The sequence below is a fragment of the Toxorhynchites rutilus genome, chromosome 3 (genome assembly GCF_029784135.1).
Source record: "Toxorhynchites rutilus septentrionalis strain SRP chromosome 3, ASM2978413v1, whole genome shotgun sequence".
Taxonomy (NCBI): domain Eukaryota; kingdom Metazoa; phylum Arthropoda; class Insecta; order Diptera; family Culicidae; genus Toxorhynchites; species Toxorhynchites rutilus.
In genome coordinates, this window is record NC_073746.1 from 73,342,287 (window position 1) to 73,362,379 (window position 20,093).

Consider the following 20,093-nt stretch of genomic DNA (forward strand, 5'->3'; position numbering starts at 1 on the left):
TTTTTCATCATTTTTATAGTATAATTTAACAAAATTAAAACGTTGTGCGATGCTAAAACGATCCATATTGTAAAATGGCAGACATTCAACTAACGATATGACGCTTTGGTTGACAGCTATGTCAAACGGTTGTCAGCGCAGGGCTGTATACTTTCGGAAGCCCGAAATGGAAAACCCTGTAGTTCAATTGAACATTACATTTCAGATTTGGAAATGTTTGACGAGGATCACAAATTTGAGTGTTTGTGAATGAAGTTTTGGTGGCAATTTTTGCTCATCATTGTCATCTTCAAAGTGAAGGATATGTGCAATATTCCCTTGCACAATTCCCCCCTTTTCATGACAAAATTCCCCACTAGGGGGGAATTCCCCACCGATTGAAAACCACTGTTCTAATACAAAGCATTATTTTAATATGGATCCCCACTACGAATAAATAATGATTTGAGTAAAAGGACAGTAAAAGACGCGCTCAAAAAGTTTTTGCTAGAGTCTGATATGCTGAGTATAAGCCTAGAAGATCAGGGTAATCCTTTTTTATACAATTATAGAAATAATGACATGGCATTAGAGGGTAGTTTACCTTCTGAAAGAATGTTTAGTTATACACCAAAGATGTTGATCGATTTGATCAACCCAAAGAAAAATTATAAGCACATGTTAGTCCCACATTCGCTTGATGATGCTTCTAAATCTAATAATAACAATCATCATCATGATCCTTTAGATACGCAGATGCCTGGAGATATCGTGGGGTACCCGTATAACATTCCGCATTTACGAACATGTATTAACGCATCATTTTTAAAACGATTCTCTAAAAAGTTATTACAGATCACGGTTGTAGATGAGACGACGACTGTCGTTCATCCAATGCAGGTCAGTGTCGTTAGGGATATACACGAAATATCGGGTCATCCCAGGCCGTCGTTGAGATTGGTCGAAACTGGTCGGCCAATACCGACTACCTCTAAAACCGAGATGCCAACCGTGGTGGAGATGAATGATGTTTGGCAAACGCCGGTTCGAAGCGAGAATCAATCAACAGTAAATGGAAACAGAAAAAGAAAGTATCTGCCTGAAATGGTAGTGCTAACTAGCCTACCATAGCGTTCGAAGAGAGAAAAGATGTCAAAAATAGGGAGAGGAGTGAATATGATTATTATTAAATTACTGTGCTGCTGACAAAGTAGTTGTTGGAATAAATCCTTCTTCTGACTTCGACTTCCAAACAAGTCACACCTGTTTTTTCATTGGACTCCGAACTCGATTACATAATCATTAGTAGTTTTCCCTCGGAGAACTGGAACACATTACTGATAACGCATCTAAGAGCGGAATCTAATCAGTTGTTCTCGAGGTTGAAACTGATCCAGCACTAGTTTATTATTCGGAACTTATTTCCAAAGATACGACAGAAATAGTCTGAGTTCCTGCATTTTGCAGAATACTAAGGAAAACCGGGATAGAGATCATTAGTACTTGGAAAAGGAGAGTGAATATAGGGATGGTAGGAAAAGAACCAGACTTTGGAGCATCAGGTCTGAACCAAGTGTTATGAAATAAGAAGATGAAAAAGCTTGGTGCAGGAGATTAAAACCAGGTGTTTATCGTGATACGAAAACATGGAGAACATTGTACGTTAAAATAGAAAGAATTTCGAAATGAATTTCGTTATAATGCATCACATTTAGTTTTTCTCTACGTCGAAGAGATAAATGTGATGAATTGTTGTTTCGCAATAACTTCCATCAAATAAGTATTCTTTTTAAATGAAAAACATTTTTTTGCAGGTTGTAAAAAAATCTTATGCGAAAATTGTTTTTGTGCACACATTTATATTATGGACGAATTTCATGCCAACACGACTTAGAAGTTGGCAGCACCATCTCAGATAGTAGTGAAACGTTCTGGGTGTAAAGACATGGGCTATTTCAGCAACCTTGCATACTTGAAATATTCGAAAAACAATTAGACTACGTTTTGGAAAAAGTCAAATTTTTTTCCTTGATTTTTCACAAAAATTTATAACTTTAAAACTATGATATCTACAAAATTCTTGTCGAAAGATGAAATGTAGGAAATTGTTTAAATTTTCACAAAAAATTACCAACAAAATTTTGGAAAAATATTTCGCTGACAAAAAAGTTATTTAAAAATTAAAATTCATTTTTCTCAAAAACGTATTTTTTTAAAATTTCCAAAAATATATATATATGAATAGCCCTTACAATTTCCAACAATTTGCACATACATCGGTAGATAGGCACTTCTACAGGGAAAAAGTTTTTCGAACAACAACTTTTTCATGTTTTCTTTGAAAAAAATACAACTTATCTTAATTTTGTTTAAAGTCAATATAGCGATATAGTGTATTCGACAAAGTTTTAGTTCTTTAGTAAAATATAAACTTTTGTCGAAGACATCAACTTTCTATCTTTTATAGTTTTTGGAATATATGTCATTTTTGTATGAAGACTCTTGAAAAAAATAATATTTTGCTCGTAACATTTTTGTGTGTAAATTTCTCACGTTTGACATGTTTCTAAATAGAGAAAAGTTAGCACACGATTTAAAATGCGATAATTTATACCAAAAAAATGTTACGAATTGAACAATAATAGCATTTTTTTCAAAGAAAAACATGAAAAAGTTGTTGTCCGAAAAACTTTTTCCATGTAAATGTGCCCATCGTCCGATGTATGGAAAACTTGTTGGAAATTTCAAGGGCTATTTAGATCTATTACTTTCAGAATTTCGAAAGCATATGTTTTCGAGAAAAAGGAAATTTAATTTTCAAAATATTTTTTTTTCAATGAAATTTTTTTCCAAAAATGTTTTTGATAATTTTTAATGAAAACCAATATAATTTCCTACATTCCACTATTTGACCTAAATTTTGTAGGTCTGATATTTTTTGTAGGTTTTTTTTTTAATTTGGGGGTTTTCAACTTTTTTTCGAAAAATCTTAATTTAAAAACTATAATATCTACAAAAAAATTGTCAGAGAATGAAATGTAAGAAATTACTTAGGTTTTCATTAAAAATAATATTTTGAAAATTAAAATTCATTTTTTTTGAAAACATATGCTTTCAAAATTCTGAAAAAAAATAATAAAAATAGCCCTCAGAATTTCCAAGAAGTTATCCATATATAGGACGATGGGCACATTTACATGAAAAAAGTTGTTCGAACAACAACTTTTTCATTTTTTTCTTTGAAAAAATACTATTAATGTTTAATTCGTAACATTTTTATGTATAAATTATCGCAATTTACACGCTCTGCTAACTTTTCTCTATTTGGAAACATGTCAAGAACATGTCAAACGTGAGAATTTACACACAAAAATTTTACGAGCAAAACATTTTTGGTATTTTTTCGTAAAAATTTAAACAATTTCCTACACTTCATCCTTTGACAAGAATTTTGTAGGTATCATAGTTTTTAAGTTATAATTTTTTGTAAATTTTTGTAAGAAAAAAAAATTGGCTTTTTTTCCAAAAAGACGGGTGGGTAATGTCGGTGACATAACCGGAGTGACGTAGGACTATACAAAGGGGACAACTTTTGCTAAATATATATTTTAAATATATTGTTTTATTTTCTTCTCCTACGTGAATACCTACCTATCTACCTGAAAAATGGATTAGTTTACTGTTTACTCTTTATGAACATGTTGGGGGTTCTGAAAAGAACCTTTGGTGTTGTGTTTTTGTGTTTTTTTTTACAAACTTGATTCTTGATTTTTTTTCTGAAGGCTTTGTACTTATTAAATGTGCAACGTCGGGCATGTTTCGGCGTATACACATATCGTACAATCAAAATGATGACTGTGATAGGGAATGCATAGGTAGTCATCAGCCTGTTCACTATCATATATTTCACTATTGAGCACATTACCGTACCTTAAGCTGTGGTTTCGGAGACGAATGAATTGTAAGATGTGTTCTCCGCAAACAAAGTAAATAAAAATGAAAAAGAACTGAGGTTTTGGAGACGAACTCTACGATCTGTCGAGAAATAAACGAGCTATAAGCGTTCTGAAAAACCAACAGTAAATACAGGGACGAATGACCTTCGGATTAAAGTCCTTTAAAATAAGAACAAAGCAGCAGGAAATACATAGCTCATCGTGTTGCTCCTTAGTTATTCCTCTATGCAATGCAGATGTAACGTCAGTCAATTTTCAACATCAGTTATCAACCAAAGAAAGCAGTTCTTGCTACCGAGAAAATTCGTTAATGCCATCCTGCATACAATGTGTTGTAATTTGAAGCCACTTTTAATTCGGACACCATACATGGGTTTGTGAAAACTGAATGATCAATTTAAAAGACCCCACGACGTGCCGAAGCACCACTCAGTGTCGCATTGGAGGCGATTTTAACCTGTAATTGAACATTTGCGATGACAGTGGTACAGTGTCGACTTTCAATGTGGGGTCATAATTTGGATCTCTATGTTTACAAAAATGTCCAACTAAATATGTCGCATTACATGTCCTTCCAATTAGCTAACTGTCGAACTAACTGTAAATTACTGTACTTTCAATCTGGAAACAATTTAAGAATTGGTGAAAATTGAATAATCAGGAAAGTCCCCAACTATCAATAAGCTCAGAACAACTGACAAATTCACATACTCATCAGATCCTGGCAAACAAATTATGAAAAAATCAATTTGTGTTTTATTATTATTTTGGGTATTATTTTAGAAAGCATTGAACTGTATTTCGTAAACTCTTTTTTGAAAGGTTTAATGGCCCTGATAAGCGCCGTGTTTTATGGAATGGTTCCAATTTAGAAAACTTTGTACTCGCGGTTTTGAAAAAAAAAACATTTCGAACGCCCTCGATGCCGCCTTGTTCTGGATTTGCCACCAAAGCAGATTGTAAAAAGAACAAACTTTTTTCTTCTGCTGCCAGTTGCCGTTTTGCGATTGCGTTTGCCACTCGCCGCTCGCTGCAACTGCCTGTTGTCTTGATGTCCACCGAACCGAATGTGTTCTGTTCCGAATGCGGCTTTTCTTATCGTCGCGAGCAGCTTTGCCAGCTAACTCGATCACTTCGGCGGCCGAAACTATATAACGCCGGCTAGGTGGACTGGTGCACTGGTACTAACGCGCTCGGCCTAGCTACCCTTGCGGGGAACTCGAGACCAACACGGTTCGAGCGGGATTCTGCCTTTCCCTTCACTTTTCCTCCTTTACCATGTCCAGACATGGCTGCTTGGGTTGGTTCGTTGATGTGTTGTGATGCGAACTGATGTGGTGTACGGTTTGAATGAGAATGATCGTTACGGAAGGAAGGAAGGTATTGTATTATAGAGACTTTAAACTTTTGCGGTTCAATCGTCTCTAGCCTTGAGAAAGGCCCTTTGAAAACTCTACTCTACTCCAGCGCTACCACCTCCACCCTCTTGCCTTGAGAAAGGCACTCGATCCCTCGCCGTCCAGCTCGTCCAGCAACGATGTTGTCCAGTCGGTGTCCACACAAAGAATGATCGTTACGGCAGCGGAGCGGGGATTTTTAAGCTGACTGGCTGGCTTGAGAATTACGCATGTGTGAGACTGCGACCAATGTTTCGTTCATTTTTTTCTTTTTCCTTTCCAATCGTGCTTCATTCTATTTCGCTGCTGCTCTGGTTGCCCGTATTGGTCGGTACGATTTGAGGAGCACAAAATGGACCAATCAAAAATGAGCACATAGTGCAATTGGACAATGCTTGATATTTCACAATTATTCAATTATTTATCTCAAGAAAAATGAAATGTTATTCGTTATGATAGATGCGTAGATATATTTCCTATCAATTGATGCAAAAACCTTTGCGATCTATTGAGAAATGCTCGTGTTATAAGCGTTCCAAATCTTGCATTTTTTCCTACTTGTTCAGTGCCTAGATTTCCATTTCACCCCCTATATCTTCCGGTTAGACGTAGTCCTACGTCAAAAGTTTTTTTTGAATTTTTCGAATATTTCAAGTATGCAAAGTTGCTTAAATGGCCCATGTATTTACACACACAACGTTTCACTGCTATCTGAGATGGTGCTGCCAACGGCCAGTCGAGTTGGCATGAAATTCGTCTATGGTGAAAAGTTTCAGTAAAAATGTCGAACATGTATAGACAGATGGTTAGATAACAGTCAGGAATACATGTTTGAAGTGATTAAATAACATGATGTATAAGTTTTCATTCAAATTTTTACATTTTAAAACTGGCTTCTTGCCTTCCAATCTGATAGTTTCGAGTTTGGGGCCCAAAATCATAGCCCCAATTTAAAGTCGCCACCAGACGTCGACACTGTATCACTGTCACAATCGCCTCTAATGTGACACTGAGTGGTGCCTCGGTATGTATAATTAGAAGCTAATCTGTGTACATATATATACATAAAATACATTCTGTCAAATATATGTCGGGGATTTGAGTTTTTAAAGAAAATGCTTTATTTATCATCTAAATTCATATTATCGCCTTCGAAATAGAGCCCTTCTGAAGTGATACATTTTTTACAACGAACAATCCAGCCATCTAAACACTTTTCATAGTTGTTTCCACCCTTCAATTCACGATGCGAATTCGGTTTTATGTTTTCAATGCTGTTAAAACGGGTCCCACGAACAGTGTTGCCACATATACAGATTTTTCTGTAATGATACAGATTTTCACCATGTTTTCTGACCAAGAATCTGTATACGAGGTACGGCTATTTAATAACGAGACTGCGCACCTGGATGGCGCCCTAGAGGGGTGGGGGGGAAAACAAATAGTGCGTTCGGTAGCTTAAAGTGTCTGCTATAAACATACGAAAAATACGAAAATAATTTTTAAATATTTGATCAGTTTACACAACAATTAACAAACTCAATCAGACAATTCGAACAGTACTGAACTGAACTATTTTTGCTACTGTCAAATGTGTCAAGAAATGAGAGAGAAATCGTATTTTTTTCGCAATATAATGCGAATGTGTAGCATACTAACTAACCTCAATTCCAATTAAACACAAAACATCCTGACCCTCATTCTTTCTCATCATCAATTCCGCATTTTTACTTATTTCCCATAACCACTTTTCCGCATACCATATCTAACAACATTTATATTCGTCAGCAACTTTTGATTTCCTTACGGAAATCCCCCAAACCAACTAATTTCATAACATCGGCTGAACGCTATTATGTCACGCCAAACTTCCCTGTATACGACCTCCAACAACTAACAACAATAACATACCGCCCCGCTCGACGCTTGTTGTAGACAACAATAATGATAATAAATAAACATGTAATATCATATGCGAACTTAGCTCGTAAGTTAGTTGGTAAGAGAAATACACTCTTGTGACAGACATCGACTAGTGCATGTCTTTTTAAATCCGAAATCCGAGCATGCCAAAGGGACAGGCATGTATCATGGCGACCGCGTATCATGATCCTGTAACAAATGAAACAAATGTTTTAAACCTTCTCGCTACAGAAACTGTGAACGCAATTGTCAAATCAAACTTATTTGTTAAAATCCGAGGGGGAAGTGCCTCAGTACAGTTTTCAAACGACATCGAAGTTAAATCCTGCATGATGTCGAAACATCACGAGCAAAGTGAGGATAAATTGGTGCATAAACTTTTTCCGACGTTTTTCTCTAAAAATACATTTTAAAATGTTTTTTTATTATTAATTTGGCATAAATTTCTATGTATATAAAGCTCTAAATCTAAGATATTACAATTTTTTTTATCAAATTAGACCTCTGTGCGAGAAAGAATTGCACAGTAAAGTTTTTGCATAGGCCTGAAAGTTGAAAAATAGTCTTATTCAGAAAACGACAGGCAAGCTATACCAGTGAACACGAGCTTCAAAATATGGATAAGCAGAATATATACACTTCACTACAAGTATGCAATTATTACTTCGTACTTAAATCTAATGCAAAATAATGCAAAAGTCTTATCAGGTGCAAAATCCGTTATACAGATTTTCTATTTACACCACAGATAACAAAAAAAAATTGGTTCGGAAATACAGATTTCAATGTGGCAACATTGCCCACGAAGCGGTAATTTGAGCTTTTATAATGATCTCACAGATCTGGAGAGTATGGTGCTTGCTCAACCACATTTGTGTCATTTCGGTCGAAAATTCGTTCACAATGATCGATGAGCTGGTGCATCGTGGCGCAAAATCCAAGGGTTACCCTACCCCAAATTTGGCCGTTTGCGACGAACTTTTGTCTCTCTGTTATCCTAAGAAGCAAACGTATTATTATAATCAGAAAGTAATAATACATAAACATGAATGGGGAGCCCCCGAAAAAATTAATTCGTAAGTATCATGCTCTGAAATGTTGCTGCTCACTGACCAATATGTGTAAAATACTCTTACCAACCAGATATACGCGTTTTGCTATTCCGCGGAAGATATTCAAAATATTTTTCTATAGATATCCCAGACGACACTTGATGTGTACTATCCCAGTGACATATGCACTCACCACAGTTACATTTTTTTTTATCCCATTTATTTATTTAAGGCTCATTAGCATATCAGCTGTAACAGAGCCGAATTTTAATCGTGTACATGTCACATGGTTATCATATCTATAATTAGCACATTACACAGTTGCCGTTCGCCAGTATTCCTTCTATACCATTACATATGGTACATTCACACAGTAGCCATTTAGGCGTAAGAGTATTCTTTCTGTTCTTCCATTATCCAGTTGGACCACCGGACAGCGGAGACAGTTGATTGATCATTGTTGAGTTATTTATAGAACAGCAGCCCGATGTGTCTTGCAGAGCAGAGCAGTTGCATGGATTAATCGATCTTATTTCGACCGTGGATCGATCTCCATCGCTGATGATTGTTGCGTGGACGTAGCTATTCTGCAACAACACAAAGATGGTCAATGAGGGTCCTGAGTTTTGAACCCACGATCGATCGCTTACTAAGCGAACGCGCAACCAATGTGGCTACGGAGACCCCCTACAGTTACATATGTTGTCGATGATTTCGCCGGGTAGTAATTTGTTTAGGCAAAAAAAGTATGAATGAAATATTTATGGTAATCCCCATTCATGAAACAACCGGACCATAGAGTGAGATTATGTACGACACGCCCAACCACTTGAGAGATATTGGATACATGTACCTGGATGGTTGCACCTTTGTTTTTTTGTCTAGCCACTTATAGGGTAACGTTGTTTCATCTTAAAAAATCATTGAATAGAGTCGGTTTTGCAGCCAATTAAAACTTAATCCAGCGAAGGAATGTCATTGTAAATGAAACAAGTCAGTTGAAAATTAGATTTGTTATCGATAGAATTATGGAAGAGCTCATTTTTCTGGAATTGATATGCATTATGAGGGCAGGATTGGAACAGTCAGACACAAGTTTCCAGAATGATTCGAGAAGCATAATCGCACGAATAACAACCTAAAATGACAAAAACAATGACCGCAGTCAAAATGACGCACATATTTAAAAAATGCTGCCAACTTGATGTGCTATACATCTATAAAATATAAAAAAACATCACGGTGAAATACAATTGGTTTATTCCAGGGGTATCGGGAAACCTCTAACTTACTTTGAATTCCATAATTCTGTGGGTCTACAAAATACCGATTGAGTTTAAGCGCTGAAGTAGTCCGATTCACAATGTTATGTTTCGCTATCAATAAATTTTTGTAAGAACCAACATAGTTGAAATAGCCGGTTTTCATATTGAGCTGCATGATATTTTGTTGCGAAATTTTGCTTTGTCGACAAAAACTTAGTTCTAAGGGTACTCAACGAAAATGCATATGTTCAGAAATGTGCTAAGGCTGAAAGATCACAAAAACCCATCGAATACAACCCCTAGGCTCACGCGATTTGTGAATAAACATGGGCGCCATTGACCACACGTCTACGGAAACCACCAATTCTCTGAACATTGTGCAGCTGTTTCGCCCCAGTAGATACCTTTTTTTAGGTTTTTGCAATAGTTACGATCAACGATAATATTATTAGAATTTGTTTAGAAAAATCGGGGTAGTCAAAACAAAAACGTTTATGCTATTCCTCTTGACTATGCACCGGATCGGTGGTTTTGGAGTCAGTTTCCTGTCAGGTAAAAACTGACTATCTAAACATTAACCGATTTTGCGGGCCACGGAAGTGAGCCCATCATTACAGGCAGAGAGTTATAAACCGCATCTATGAATGGGAAGTCCCCCGACAAAATTAATTCATAAGTGACAGACATCGGAGTGTTGCCGTCTGGGATAATATTTATAAGGATAACAGGACGGACTTCCAGTAATGCCGTTGGAAATCAGATATACGCGTTCGTACGCTATCAATTCGAGCTGAATATTTGCAAGAATATTGGTGATATCCCCTCTGGTTAATGCATCTGGATGTGCACTTCCATTGTGATAGATATTCCAGCCACATATCCATTTGTCGCTGGTCGTCTCGAAGGGTAGCAATTTGTTGAGGCAACACAGTTATGAATGAAATAGTCCGGGTAATCCCCATTCATGAAGAGACTATGTCCGGACCATTGAATGAGATCATAGTGGACACGCCCAGCCACTTGAGAAATTTCGGATACCTGTTCATTGATGCTTGTGCTTTTGTTTCCAGTCTAGCCATTCATAGGGTAGAGTTGCTTCATTCAAATAAAATGCTGTTGAGGCTTCTCTGGATTACTCATTCATTCATTGAAGTCGGCATCTGTAGCACGAAAAAACTAAACATGGGTGTAAATAGCAGTCACGAACAAGCGAAGGAACCAGGATACAAATTGATCGCAGCGTGTCTCTCAGGAAATCCGGTTGATTATACCATCAATTGCCTTCAAACCTACAGTGTATCGAAACAGCAACTCGACAGTTCGGAAGTGGTGCATATGATTAGGGCTCGATTTGAACAGTCAGACGAGAGTTTCCATATGGAGAAGAAGATTTTGAAGCAGAACAACAATGTTCCCATCGGTCGCAGTTCAAGTCCTACGCGAAGTGGATGTTATCATTGTGAACATCAGCACAAGGAGAAGTGTTGCCTGCTGTCTGGCGATAGTGAGTCAGATCTGGTCATGTACTCGAAGTGGAAGGAGATCCTCGAAAGCTCGACAATACTACCGGCGGAACATCCACTAATTCCGGAGGCCATTTCCGCGGGGAGTACACCTAACTGGTTTCCCACGTCAACTGCCACCGAACCACCGCCATCCCTATTGACACTACCGGTCTCCACATTGCAGCGGACGTCAGAATCGGAGCGAGCTTCGGGAAGTCGGGATAGGAAACATACGCAAGTTTTCTACTATCTGACAGTGTTGAACGAATTGGATAACGACTTGGAGGTTCAACCATCACAACGACCAACACCATATCAATTGTATATGCAGCAGCAGACAGATGATAACCAACCGCGAGTGATAGTTTGGATGCCACCCAAAACTCAGCGCAAAGATTGATGCGATCAAATAGTTGTGAGAGTTGGACAATCAGCCTGTTCGAAGGCCGTACTATACTTTTCGTTAGGATACAGCACAGTGTGCTGTTGCATAATTGACGAGTGAAATTGTATAACATTATAACTGTAATTATATATGTAAAATGCTAAATTATTTCCTATATATAGAAACATTTGAATAAAAATGAGTTGTGTGCCGTAATTTGTTTGTATTTTTGTATTGTTTTGTATTTTTATATTCTTGTATTGCGTAACTACTCAAGAAAATGTTCAGAAGCACCAAAATCACACAATTTTGGCGGCTAATTGATTCCAATTAATCTTGAAATTGCTGTAGAGACGAATGAACTCTCAGAGTTTAAAGTCTCTCTAATTCAATACCTTCCTTCCTTGAAATTGTGCGATTTGGGGATTGTTGGTATGATAAAACTAAACTGAAGATAGAGTGCGAATATTAACCATTGAACCAAAATATATTTTTAAAAAATTATAGGAGGTTGTGTCCAAGATACGACCGCATTGTTGACGTAGAACTACGCTGTTATTTTATATAAGTCGCTTGTTTATACCTTCGGATATTATTCTATAATGCTGTGAAATTTTAGAAACAACAGCTTAGTAGAATAATTTCTGAAATGATTTTTTCATTGTAGAATCAGTTGACGATAATTGATTGATGATTCATTTTTGCCCTCGCAAAACAAACGTATGTCGCAATTTATTTCATGTCAATGCATTGAAAATTTACCTCGAAGGCTAACTAAGGCAAACTAAGCGTAAACCAAGCGCCAAACAAGCGTTCACCATAGCATGCATACAGAGCCATACATTGGTGGCTTGAAACTACTAGCAATATAAACATTTCTCATCATTTTGCGCTATTCTCAAAAGAAACCCTTCTGTTAATATTACTGGCCTCGAAAAGAGTTGCATTACTTTCTCATGCTCGAGAGAAGCGCAGCCGTCACCCTTAGTGGAGGAAGTTTTGCTACTGGCAAGCAAAACCTAATCACATACAAAATTCCAGAACATTTACTTTCTTGATGACTAAACAAGAGAAATAAATTCCTTTTATTAATAACAACCTCGAAAACAGTAGCAATGCTTCATTATGATCAATATTAGCGCAAATGCAATCCTAGTTGAAGGCAGTTTTGCGACTGGCACGCGAAACCAAATAACTTATAACATTCCAGTAAGACATTCAAGATGCTTGGTATTCCCAAATAATTTTTTGGCGCACAACATTAACGTCTGTTTCGCCATAACGTCAGTTTAATGCATTGATGCATTCTCAAAGGCACCAACGAAGCCCTTATGAAGACGGAAAAGACGGGTGGGTAATGTCGGGGACATAACCGGAGTGACGTAGGACTATACAAAGGGGACAGCTTTTGTTAAATATATATTTTAAATATATTGTTTTATTTTCTTCTCCTACGTGAATACCTAACTATCTACCTTAAAAATGGATTAGTTTACTGTTTACTCTTCATGAATATGTTGATGGTTCTGAAAAGAACCTTTGGTGTTGTGTTTTTGTTATCACTCGATATTCCCATCTTGTTCGGTTAAACCTTCCTGTTTAGCTATTGCGTTTGCCACTCGCCACAGCTTTCACAGTTGGAAAATTTCTTCCCATCCAGCTTGTGACATGTTGTTCAGTAAATTACATTTAACGTGCCGGAGAAACACTTTGCCACTCACTGAAACTAATTGTTGCCTTGATGAGCGCCGAACCGAAGCTGCTCTGTTCTTGATGCGGGTTTTCTGATTGTCGTGAGAAGCTTTGCAAGCCAACTCGAGCACTCCGACGGCCGAAACTCTATAATCGCTGTTAGGTATACCGGTGCTCCGGCACCAATCCGTTCGGCCTAGTTACCCTTGCGGAGCAATCAGTGAATGCGACCAACAGGGAACTGGAGACCTGCAAGGTTCGAGTGAGACTTTGCCTTTCCCTTAACTTGTCCTCCTTTGTTACGTCCACGATGCCAACCACACGGGTTTACGGTTTGAAAGAAAATAAGATATTTTTTTGGGGTCCGCGTGTTTTATACTCTAGCGGTACACACTCACAGGATAGAGACAAATCGGCAGACTCAGCCAGAGGGGCGAGTCCAACGAGACGAACGAATGAGCGTTAAAAGGGAGCGATGGCAAAAAAATACATTCATTACGATTTGTTCGCTCGTTGGATTTACATGCAGGCTAAAAAGGGTCCTTTTCAGGATCACAAAATTATCTTTAATCTAAAGAGTTTATTGTTTTGTTATCACTCGATATCTCCATCTTGTTCGGCTAAACCTTCCTGTTTAGCGGTTTTTTGCCACTCGCCACAGCTTTCACAGTTGGAAAATTTCTTCCCATCCAGCTTTGTGACATGTTGTACAGTAAATTACATTCAATGCGACGTGCCGAAGCGCCACTCAGTGTCACATTGGAGGCGATTTTAACCTGTAATTGAACATTTGCGATGACAGTGGTACAGTGTCGACTTTCAATGTGGGGTCATAATTTTGATCTCTATGTTTACAAAAATGTCCAACTAAATAAGTCGCATTACATGTCCGTCCAATTAGCTAAATGTCGAACTAATTGTAAATTACTGTACTTTCAATCTGGAAACAATTTAAGAATTGGTGAAAATTGAATAATCAGGAAATTCCCCAACTATCAATAAGCTCAGAACAGCTGCCAAATTCACATACTCATCAGATCCTGGCAAACAAATTATGAAAAAATCAATTTGTGTTTTATTATTATTTTGGATAATGTTTTAGAAAGCATTGAACTGTATTTCCTAAACTCTTTTTTGGAAGGTTTAATGGCCCTGAAAAGCGCCTTGTTTTATGGAATGGTTCCAATTTAGAAAACTTTGTACTCGTGGTTTTGAAAAAAACCATTTCGAACGCCCTCGATGCCGCCTTGTTCTGGATTTGCCACCATAGCAGTTTGTATAAAGAACAAACTTTTTTCTTCTGCTACCTGCCGTTTTGCGATTGCGTTTGCCACTCGCCACTCGCTGCAACTGCCTGTTGTCTTCATGTCCACCGAACCGAATGTGTTCTGTTCCGAATGCGGGTTTTCTTATAGTCGCGAGCAGCTTTACCAGCTAACTCGATCACTTCGGCGGCCGAAACTATATAAAACCGGCTAGGTGGACTGGTGCACTGGTACTAACGCGCTCGGCCTAGCTACCCTTGCGGGGAACTCCAGATCAACACGAGCGGGAACTCCAGATCAAGGTTCGAGCGGGATTTTGCCGTTCCCTTCACTTTTCCTCCTTTGCCATATTCAACCATGGCTGCTTGTGTTGGTTTGTTGATGTGAGGTGATGCGAAACGATGTGGTGTACGGTTCGGATGAGAATGATCGTTACGGCAGCGGAGCGGGGATTTTTAAGCTGACTGGCTGGCTCGAGAATTACGCATGTGTGAGACTGCGACCAATGTTTCGTTCATTTTTTTTCTTTTTCCTTTCCAATCGTGCTTCATTCTATTTCGCTGCTGCTCTGGTTGCCCGTTTTGGTCGGTACGATTTGAGGAGCACAAAATGGACCAATCAAAAATGGGCACATAGGGCATTTTGACAATGCTTGATATTTCACAATTATTCAATTATTTATCTCATGAAAAATGAAATGTTATTCGTTATGATAGATGCGTAGATATATTTCCTATCAATTGATGCAAAAATCTTTGCAGTCTATTGAGAAATGCTCGAGTTATAAGCGTTCCAAATCTTGCATTTTTTCTTACTTGTTCAGTGCCTAGATTTCCATTTCACCCCCTATATCTTCCGGTTAGACGTAGTCCTACGTCAAAATAAACAATGTTAACTGCTTGGAAAAAGACTGAATTATGCCACACAACTTGTACTCTGCTGTAACACCCATCGATGCGAATTCGCTGATGAGTTTGTCAAGAGCGACCGCCTTCACCACCAGCGGGGGGAGCTTGATTTTGGTTGCTGCCTGGGCGTTTACATTTTCGACCGACGCGCCGAAATCGCCTACTCCGCTGTTGTTCGATGCGGTGTCACATTCGCGAAGGCTCGGTTCAGTGCGAGCGCTTTTCACTGCACCAACATCGCGTGCATCATTAGATGACGCTTACCTCGAAATTTTATTGCCCCTGGCAATGCGTTCGTTTTTTGCAGGGCTCGAGCCTGCCTTCCTCTTCTTTTTGCTTATCGCACACTACGCGAAGCGTCCAATTTATGACGCGGAAAGAAGAACACACGATACGAATAACGCGAAAAACGAACAGAAAAATCAAACGACGATTTCCAAGTTGGATTACCACCGGAGCGGGTCCAATCTCAGAACGAAGCGCAGCGAACGCAAAGTGAACTGAATTACTCAACAGTCCGATGCCGAATGAAAGTTTGCCTCAGCGAGATTCACTGTTTATAATCTAGGCAAGTATTCCCCTTCATTCTTCTTCTTTTCCTTTGTTCACGGAGACTTTAAATCCAACGATTTCCCCTCCGTTGGTCGTCGATAAGTTGCTCGTTATTGATGGCTCTGTTCGGGAAACCACTCAAATGGACAGAACAAATGTATGGGAAAATAGAAACACTTAAAGTTTTTATGAATTTTAACCATTTACTAACCAGGGGATTCTAATGTATGTCATATTAAACTAATCTTACGGAATTTCCGATTCGTTTAGTATGTAAATCGCCAAAATCCGTTCGCGGCAAAAATAGTTATTAACGTTAACTTTATTTCATAAAAACGTGACCTGTTTTCTGATTTGACACCCTTAATGAAAGACGTAGTACTACGTCAAAAAAGAAGTTTAACATGTCTACACGTTGTTCGATTGTCAAGTGTACAAATGGAAAAACAGATTTTTAGTTGAGAATTGGTAAAATTTGGTATAACTTATAGTCAATGGCAGTTGTCGTGGAGCATATTTGAACTAAATTTCGTTAAATCAAATCTTGCAGACACAAAATGCGGTATGCGAACCACTATTGAGATAATATTTGTAAAATGTCATTCTACAAAACGAAAGTCAGTAAATTTTGACAGCACCTGCCTTACACCTGGGTTATTTGGATAGATACAAATTGGTTAGCAAAAACAGTCCAATAGAAATGCCAAAAAAGATCTTCAATAATCAGGAGGGGAAAAGTGTTGATATTCTTACAATAATCCACTACATAGATAATGTATTCCCAGTTCCAAACATAATCGAGTAGTCATTGGCCCGATGTCGACCGAAACGAAGTAACATGCTACAAAAGTGCTGGAATCTACCTCCGCTTTACCCCCCGCAGGCAGCACTGACTATAGTTGAACTATAATTGTATGCAATTTTTTGGTACTGAGCGAAACGGCATCACTGTAGAGATTGCTTTTTCTCTTTCTCTCTAAATTGTCATTCAAAACATAACAGAGAATGACTCGAGAACTAAATTTTGTAAGTAAGGATAATTTTGATATTTAATTATAAAATATAAATGATGTTTCCTTGATTAATTTCAGTAACAACACGAAGACTAAATACAGGCGAATTTGTGGTGAACGCAGCTAGTCTTTGTTGATATATCGCGTCAAAGGAAGGAAAGTAGCAGCAACAGCAGAAATGTATAAATGAAAATGAAAGAATAGCGGTGATCTGAATGGAATGAAAACGGAGTTTGCAGCTTCGGTAAAGTATTGTTTTTGGGATCAGACCAAAGCGCTCATCTCACCATAATCACCAACAACAACTTCAACACGAACGTAACCAATTTGAATACCCGTAAGTATGACTGGTTTTAATTTGTACTTATGATATGAATTTTGTTCTCTTTATTTCATTTCAGAATAAAAAATTCATCCATCTCAACAGTCATGATTGCCCACGAAGTTAGGTGTGTCTGCTAGAGGGAACGAAAGGGACAAAAATAATTGAGCCGACTGCGATTCCGATGAAGAAATTTGTAGCTGACGGGAGTTTACTGATGACGGTATAATCGCTGCGAATAGTATACATCAACAGGACACAATTGTATGAATTTATTATAAATAAATATTTGTAAACAACGCAATTTTTTGTTTTTTAACGTAGGACTACGTCTTTCATTTCTATACCGGGGTGTAAAATCAAAGTTTCGAAAACGAAAGCGTTACGCCGGAGACCGAGATTTTGAGCGTTAATAGCTCCTAAACAACTGAACGAAATGGTATGATAAACACTTCATTCGAAAGATAAAATGCTTGTTTCAATAGTCTTAAAATTGCTTTCAAAACAGGCTATTGAAATCACCAATCGGTATATAAGCGAGCGCCGCTCGGAAATCTACTCAGTTCCAATTGAACAGCGATTGGAGCATGTTGCCGCTGTTGTGGTGAAGCTCTTCGTTTATCATGAAAGTGCGAATGAACGGTGTCACCAAGAGCCTGTTTGTGCACTTTAGGCCAGAACGGTTCCCCGGCAAGATCTCGAAGCAGCCACTACACACACACACACATATACACGCGCGGAATTTTTTCCGTTTGGATGCCATTCAACATCGAGAAAGATCCGGAAAATAATCTGCCAGTTCCTCTGGGAATTTAAAAATACATTCACGTGAAAGAGTTTATTTTAATGTTTTCTATCCATGTAACACTGTGACCAAATATGTTTCAATCAAGTGCTATTAACAGATGGTTATCGAGTTAGCATTAACCACTGGTGGGCTTCCAGTATCGAGGAAAATGTGGAAATATCTAATCGTTACTGAAAATAATCTGCCAATTCCTCTGGGAATTTAAAAATACATTCATGTGAAAGAGTTTCTCTTAATGTTTTCTATCCATGTAACACTGTGACCAAATACATTTGATTTTGTGATTTTTCAATCAATCGCAATTAACAGAATAGCTTCTGAAGATTATTCTTCCCCATCAGTAGGATATTTCCGTATCCAATATTGTATGCGCCCGCAATCGATTATTGCTCAGTCGCCGAAAGTTCTGAGCTCAGAGAGTTCATTCCCCTCTAGTTTGCCTTCCAAATTGCCATCGTAAACCACACCTTCTCTCGATTCAATCACGCACAAAAAGCATACTTAAGCGATATTCTGGTGGTGAGACGCATTCATTTTTCGTGAGGACATCGACAAGACAACATCGTTGCTGAGGGTGCTGGACGGCGAAGGATCGAAATCTGCCCTGAAACGCAGGCAGTTTGTTTGAACCTGTGAGGGAGCACAGAGAAGCCGATCCTTCAGGAGAAGAGAAGGTGACCATCGAAGCAGCCGCTACACACACATATACACGCACGGAATTCTTTCCGTTTGGATGCCATTCAGCATCGAGAAAGATCCCGAAAATAATCTGCCAGTTCCTCTGGGAATTTAAAAATACATTCATGTGAAAGAGTTTATTTGAATGTTTTCTATCCATGTAACACTGTGACCAAATACATTTGATTTTGTGATTTTTCAATCAATCGTAATTAACAGAATAGCTTCTGAAGATTATTCTTCCCCATCAGTAGGATATTTCCGTATCCAATATTGGATGCATAAAACCTTGTGCCTCCAACGTAACGCTCGAACGTTTTCGAAGTCCCCCAAATATTCATTCATTCAGAATGAATTCAGATTCAACTTCAAACGAATGATCTCTAAATCAACGATAGTCCTACGTCACCCTTGCGGTTATACCATAGATATAACCCACTTCCTGTTTTTTGCTTAACATTAAACTTTTTGAAAACACACAGCCATTAAAACGGTTGAGCAGTACTGCAATCGGTCGACGCGGTGCCAGATTGGCACAGGTTTGGCTCGAAATTGGTTGTCGAATACGAAGGGTAGGTCGACAAAATCGTTGCAAAATGGCACGATATCGGTTTCGTTGTCGATACCGTTTGTTGGGACCAATTCGACACAACAATGTAGAGTGGGTTGTTATTAAAGACAAAAATAATCGAATCAATAAAAGTGAACGAACTACTTTTTTTTATCAATTAATGCTAATGTTCAAAAGTCTAAGGGTCCAATTGAGTTTTTGGCAAGAACTAAAATTTCAGTATTGTTGATATGTTCTAAATTTAATAACAGTCCAATTTTATTTTTCACCAATTGCTAAGTTCCTATGAACTTGAACGCTGAATTATATTTTTCGAACTTTTTTCTTCCATCAAAACAACTAAACAATACCCCAGACTTTGTTTTTCTCATTCTCCAAAGTTTTTTTTTCCTATTCAATCTGTGCTGGATCAATATTTTAATAGAAATAACGCTTCAAATCGTGACAGTTACGTATATTGAAACCGGCAAAGAATTTCAATATAAACGAAATTCATGTCAACTCATCATAGGAGTTGGTAGCATCATCTCTGATAGCAGTGCAACGTTATGGGGGTATGTTACATTGGTCATTTAAGCAACTTTGCTTACTTGAAATATTCAAAATAGAATAAGAAAAGGACCAAAGTTTTTTTTATTTATTTTTTACAACTTTTAAGAATCATTACTCATAAACTATGATATTGATCAAACAATGAAATGTAGGCAAATGGTTATTCTAATTGACGCGACTATTGATTAAAAATCTGTCTCTTAATTCAACCTGGCTTCAATCCACACTTCTACTCCCCCTGAGACGAATCTTGTTACTCGCATACATAAT

The 20,093-nt window shown here is 37.8% G+C and overlaps 1 long non-coding RNA gene across 1 annotated transcript; it reads left to right on the plus strand.

Annotated features, from left to right (window-relative positions):
* Positions 1 to 16,867: 16,867 nt before the first annotated feature.
* LOC129780216 (uncharacterized) lies at positions 16,868 to 17,508 on the plus strand. Its single transcript, XR_008743869.1, has 3 exons — positions 16,868 to 16,905; positions 16,971 to 17,229; positions 17,294 to 17,508. It is a non-coding gene; the product is annotated as an uncharacterized LOC129780216 (long non-coding RNA).
* Positions 17,509 to 20,093: the final 2,585 nt, after the last annotated feature.